We start from the raw sequence: 6,119 nt of genomic DNA, 5'->3' as shown, positions 1-6,119 counted from the left end.
TCCCTGCGAGCCTGGGCAGGATGGATCCCATCTCGGCACAGCAGGACGATGGCTGGCGGCCGGCCTGCCTTCTGCTGCCTGAACCCCGAGCTCAGCCCTTCTCCGCCACCTCCCCGCCGCCTCCTCCCATTGGGGTTTCTCTCCTGCCGCATCCCACGTTCATTCAGAAGCAGGAGGCGAAATTTGGCAAGCGCAAGCCAAGGGCAGCCGGGGCCCAGCCTTCCCCGACCTCTCCTTAGCGCGCTGCGGCGCGGGGACGGGGCGAGCACGTCACCAGCCGCATCCGTCATCGGCAGCATCCGGCAGGACGAGCGGCTCAGCCGGCCCCGCTGCCGCTCTCCCACGAAGCTCCATGGAAAAATAACGCGCCGGCGCTTCACAACGCTGTTGCCCAACAGTGATGAACCTTTGACGCCCTCCCTCGCCACACGGCTGCTGGACCCTGGGAGTGATGGTCCCGTGGGGGCTCCAGCCCCATCCCTGTTCTGGAAAGCTCCGGGGATGGAGGTGAGCAGGAAGGTGCGAACGAGCCTGGCGAGGTCTCTGGTGGGGGTTACAATTTGCTCAGCGATGCCAAGCACCCAGCATGCCGACAAGAGCATTTTCCACCCCAAAAAAAGGTTGTTTTTTTCCCCCAAAGTGTTGTCCCCTCTAAAGAAAACAACCCCCCCAAGGAGTTTTAGCAGGGTGCTGGGGCGGGCAGGAAAAGGGCTGGGAGCGCCCTGCAGTGTCCAGGTTAATCCTGCAGTGATTACACCTGGATTAATCCCGCGATACACCCGGGACTGCTGCGCCCCGAGCAACGCTGTGGGAGCTGGCTGTATTTTGGAAAACAAGGCCATTTCTGTAGGTGTGTGACTGCACTGACCCACATTCACAAACCCTGGCATCTGCCGCCGCTCCGAGCTCGGCTGCCGCCAAAGTAAATCCAGCCCGGTCCTCTCAGCTCCCGGTTGTGTCTCAGGCTCCATCGCCCCGGGTCCGCTGCTCCCCCTGTGTCCCGCATGTCCCCGTCACTCGGGCTGGGGACAGGATGGAAAAGGAGGGGACACTGAGATTTAAACCTCCCTGACCTTCCCCGACTCCGGCGAGGATTTAGCACTGAGCCTGGAACTTCGCGGTACAAAATGAAGGAGTTTTGCAACATTCCCGGCATCTCTCCCTCGGCGAAACCCATTTGCAGTTTCGAAAGGAAAACAAATAAATAAATAAACACGAGCGAAAGGCTTGCGATCGGAAAACAAACAGACAAACAAACAAAAAAAAAAAACCAAAAAGAAAAAGAAGAAAAAGAAAAAAAAACAACCTAAACCGCGGCGTGCGGTTAACCTGCCGTGAATGGGAGTGTAGATTCGGGCTGCACAGAGCCGGGCTGTGCAGACGGAGCCGTGTTTGCTTAGGGTCCACGCCATAACCCCCTGAGCTGTCTCGCATCATTACCAGGCGCTGGGCGCACACAAAATCGCTAAAAAAAATAACCGTCTCAAACCCTTCTGGGCGAAGCCCGGGGGGGGGAGTATGTGGAGGGGGAGGCGCTGGGTTCGCAGTGAATGACCCCACTGTTTTAGGTTTTCTGCTAAAAGATTTTGATGAGTCACGAGCTATTTCTGTAAATAATAAAAAAAAAAAAAAAAATTAAAGAAAAAAGGAAACGGACCTTTTTTTTTGAAAAAAAAAAAAAACAACAAAAAAAAAAGGGGCCCCATGAACATTCGTCTTTTGAAGATGGAAAAATTAAAGACTTCCCCCCCCGCCCCATCCCCTCCGTGCCACGCTCCGTCCCCAGGGCGGGGGGATTGTGTGCGAGTGCTGGAACTGGGGGGAGGCGGAGGCACGGGAGCATCGTGGGGAGCACCGTGGGGAGCACGTCGGAGCAGCCCCACCACTGCCACCCACCACGGACGCTCCCTGGGGACCACTGGGGATCTCGGCTTGGGGGTGTCACCGTCCCCCTCAGTGCTGGGGGGCGAGTGGGTCACATCCCGGCCGGGCAGGGGACTGAGCGTCACGGCGGCGTTTGGCAGGGGAGGAAACTGAGGCACGAAGAAGTGCCTTGCCAAGGAGGATGCTCACCAACAAGGTCCCCTTTGTCCTCTGTCCCCATCCTTCGCCGGGGGGGACCAGCAGGCCTGGGGTTGACGTTCCAGATCTCTGCACGGATGGGTAGGAACGGCAGCTCTCGGAGAGGCTGGGGGTGGGGGGGGCAAAAGCGGGTTCTTGCGCCTGCTGTCCCCGTTCCTGGTCTCTTCCTTCCCGGCTACTAAAGCCACAGTTACTGTCCCCACTGCTTTGTGAGTCTCCCCCACCCCGTTGCAGGGGGCTCACAGCCCCCCACCGCCGCACGTCACAGCTCGTGCCTTGCTCCGGACACGATGTGACGCTGGTATTCAATCGGCCACGGTCCCTCCACAGGGAATACGTCGCTGTCTGAGTGGCAAGAGAAAACTAAATCAGCTGCACGCAAAGGGCTCTTCTTACAGGAACTCGTCTGTACCCGTCCAGCAGCCCCCGGGCAGAGGGGGGGCCGGGACCCCCAGGCGCTGCCCCTCCTGCCGCAGCCTCCGGCCCCACAGACAAACCGGAGAAGCAAAATGGGCACAAAAAGGAGATTAAAGCAAGGAGCAAACCCACAGCCTGTGGGTGGGTGGCCGTTGCAGGGCCGAGGGCTCTGGGTGCCCCCCACCCACCTGCATCGCTTCAGGACCCCTTCTCAGCCCTGGTCCTGGCGGGGGGGGATACAGCCACATGGACCAGAGACCCCCCCCCAAGACATCAGGGAGGGGACCAGATCTCGGAGCAAGAATGTTTTGGCCACATCCCCTCCTTTGGCCCCAGTTGTTGCAATTCCTTAATGCTCATTTTAAAAAAAAAAAAAAAAAAACCAAACCCAAAAAACAAAATAACCAAAAGCACTCCTTCCTTTTTCGTTCTTTTTTAACCATCCGGAAGCCGTGCCGGCTGCGTGCACCCGAGGCAGAGACCCGTCCCCAGGCAGGGGCTCAGCTCCCGGCAGCAAACCCCGCACTGTGCTTCAGGGATGGGCGAAAATCCCCACGGATTTGGGGGAAAAGCATCGAGCCAGCGGGAGAGAAGGGTGGTACCCTCATGGATGCAAGCTCTGGAGCACCCAGGAGGGATGAGGAGGGGGGTGGGTGGCTCCTGCCACCGTTTTCTGGGTGCGTGGAGCTGCTCCGCGCCCAGGAGCTGAGGGGAGAGGGTGGTCCCAGTCTCTTCCCTAATCCACGTACTGGTTTAGCAATCAGACCAAGAAAGCTTTCATGTCCATAGCGAAAAAGAAAGAAAAGAAAATAAATAGGGAAAAAAAAAAAGTTTCTAGTTTAAAAGTTAAAAGCTCTTTCTCCAAGTGTTAAATCAATCAAAGCCACATGCTCCCCCAAGCGACCGACAGCCCGCGAGCCCCCGCGCCCTCCCGGTGGGAGCCGGCGGAGGACGGGGGCACCGGTCTCTCTGCGTGGCCCCCCCGCACCCATGGGTGCCGGCTCAGCCCCCCCGGGCGGGCGGCGAGGGGCTGGCGGGGGCACCTTCAGCGCACCCCAGGAAGCCACCGGCGAGCTGGCCCCGGTTCAAAGAGCCCTGGAAAAGGGCCACTGGAAAAAAGATTAAGCAAAGTTTGGCTGAGACGGAGCAGCGGAGGGAGAGGGGATATAACAGTCTATTAATATTGGCAGGGTCTAGACACAGCTGGGAGCCAGCCATTGCGCCGGGCTGCGAACCGTGGGGCTGCGAGGCGGCTGGGGGCTGCGGTGCCGGCCGAAATCTGCTCTCTGCCCTGGCCCGTCCTCATCCCTGTCCCTTCCTCCTCCCTGTCCTCATCCCAGTCCTGTCCACATCCCTGTCCCATCCTCATCCCTGTCCCATCCTCATCCCTGTCCTCATCCCTGTCCCATCCTCATCCCTGTCCCGTCCTCATCCCTGTCCTCATCCCTGTCCCATCCTCATCCTTGTCCCGTCCACATCCCTGTCTTCATCCCTGTCCCATCCTCATCCCTGTCCCGTCCTCGACCCTGTCCTCCTCCCTGTCCCATCCTCATCCCTGTCTTCATCCCTGTCCCATCCTCATCCCTGTCCCGTCCTCATCCCTGTCCCTTCCTCCTCCCTGTCCTCATCCCAGTCCTGTCCACATCCCTGTCCCATCCTCATCCCTGTCCCGTCCTCATCCCTGTCCTCATCCCTGTCCCATCCTCATCCCTGTCCCGTCCTCAACCCTGTCTTCATCCCTGTCCCATCCTCATCCCTGTCCCGTCCACATCCCTGTCTTCATCCCTGTCCCATCCTCATCCCTGTCCCGTCCACATCCGTGTCCCATCCTCCTCCCTGTCCTCATCCCTGTCCCATCCTCAACCCTGTCCCATCCTCAACCCTATCCCATCCTCATCCCCGTCCCCTCTGCTGCTGCAGCTCTGGCCGGGACACGGAGAGAGGATATTCAGGAAAAAAAATACAAATACAATGGCCAAAAGTTCCTGCTGGTGAAGCCCCCGTGCCCCGGGAAGTCGATTCCCTGAGGGAAGTGCCAAAACCTCACTCTTTTGTTTTTGAGGGGCAGATATTGAGGCTGCAAACCTGGCACTGCTTTCGGAGCCTCCACGAGCCCCGAGCACTTCTTCTGAATAAACCCCCGGTCCGAGCCGCTGGGAAGCTGCCTCCTCGCTCGCCGCCGTTCCGGGGAGAAGCGGGCTGGCACTGGGGCTGCGCCGCGGGCTCGATGGTGCCGGGTGCCGGGTGTCCGGCTGCCTGGGGCTCCACGGTGCGAGGGAGCGCGGGCGGCTGGTGGGCATCGCTCTTGCTGCCGGATCAAGGGGCCTCTGGAGAACACGGACACGGACGCGTTAAACACGCGGTGGCGGGGTTTCACTGCAGAACTGGTCTTAAAAAAATAAGAAAAAAGAAGATGAGGTAGGAGAAAAAAATCCCTAAGGGCAGTGGTAAAAGCTCTCTTACTTACTAATTATTAACTTCTTAATTATTGCTATTTTTCTTTTGTACAGGCAGTTCTCCTATGGCGGTAACTCCAGCGAACATCCAGCAACTCACCTTCCCCTCAGACTTTGGGAAAAACACCCTTCCCATCTCAGCGGAGTGGAGAAGGGGCTGTTTGCTGAGGAAGAGGAGGGAGAGTCCTGCTTCACGCTTTTACAGGAGCCACTGCTGCCCTAGCCCGTCCCGTCCTGTTCCATCCCGTCCCATCCCATCCTGTCCTGTCCCGTCCCATCCCATCCATAGGCATGTGTCAGCACGAGCCGGGTGCTGCGGAGGTCTGGCTGGACTTGTGCCCTGCAATCAGCACATCCAGGGAAATTCAGGCACTTCCCAGGTTTTTGGGATGCAGGGAGCAGTCCCTGAGCCCCCAGGGACGTTATGGGCATCGGGTGGGCGCTGCCGGGTCCCCTCTCCATACCTCTGCCCCCGGGGCTCGGAGAACATTGAACTGACAGGAAAATCCAAGCATCTCCCAGCTCCCCATCAGCCAGTGCAGCTCTACGGCGTTGGCTGGTGCTGGCAACGAAAAAAACCCCTGGGTTTGGCATCTTACGATGACCGTACGGCTCCCACCACCATGACATACAGCTCCCAGCACCACGACATACAGCTCCCAACACCACGGCATACGGCTCCCAACACCACGGCATACGGCTCCCAGCACCGGGGGACGTCGGGCTCCGCTGCTGCGATGCCACCAGCAGCACCAGCAAACGCCCCACGGGCAGGATGCCACCCCAAGGCTGGTCGGCTCAGCAAACCCAACAAAAATGGGTATTTCAGCCAGTCCCCCGGGTTCACGAGGCGGTGCTGGAAGGAGCAAGCTGGTGAGGGGTGGATATAGGAACCGAAATGACCAGGGCTGCTGTAGCCCCCCCAGCCACCCCAACACCGACAGAGCAGAGCGAGTCACTTCTCTCCCCTCTGCTGCCCAGGCCGACCATCGCTCCCTCGCTGCTGAAGCACCGAGGAGGATTAAAAACTCAGATTTTTTAAATTTTTTTTTACATCAATAATCATAACAAAGCAGCCAGCACAGCAGCATGATAGGTAATTTATTTTATTGCATTTTATAATGCCATTGTCCATACAGATTACATGCAGCTAGATCTACTGTA

The sequence above is a fragment of the Larus michahellis genome, chromosome 21 (assembly GCF_964199755.1).
Source record: "Larus michahellis chromosome 21, bLarMic1.1, whole genome shotgun sequence".
In the NCBI taxonomy this organism is placed as follows: Eukaryota; Metazoa; Chordata; class Aves; order Charadriiformes; family Laridae; genus Larus; species Larus michahellis.
The sequence above is the reverse complement of the archived record's forward strand: the minus strand, read 5'-3'. Positions refer to the sequence as shown.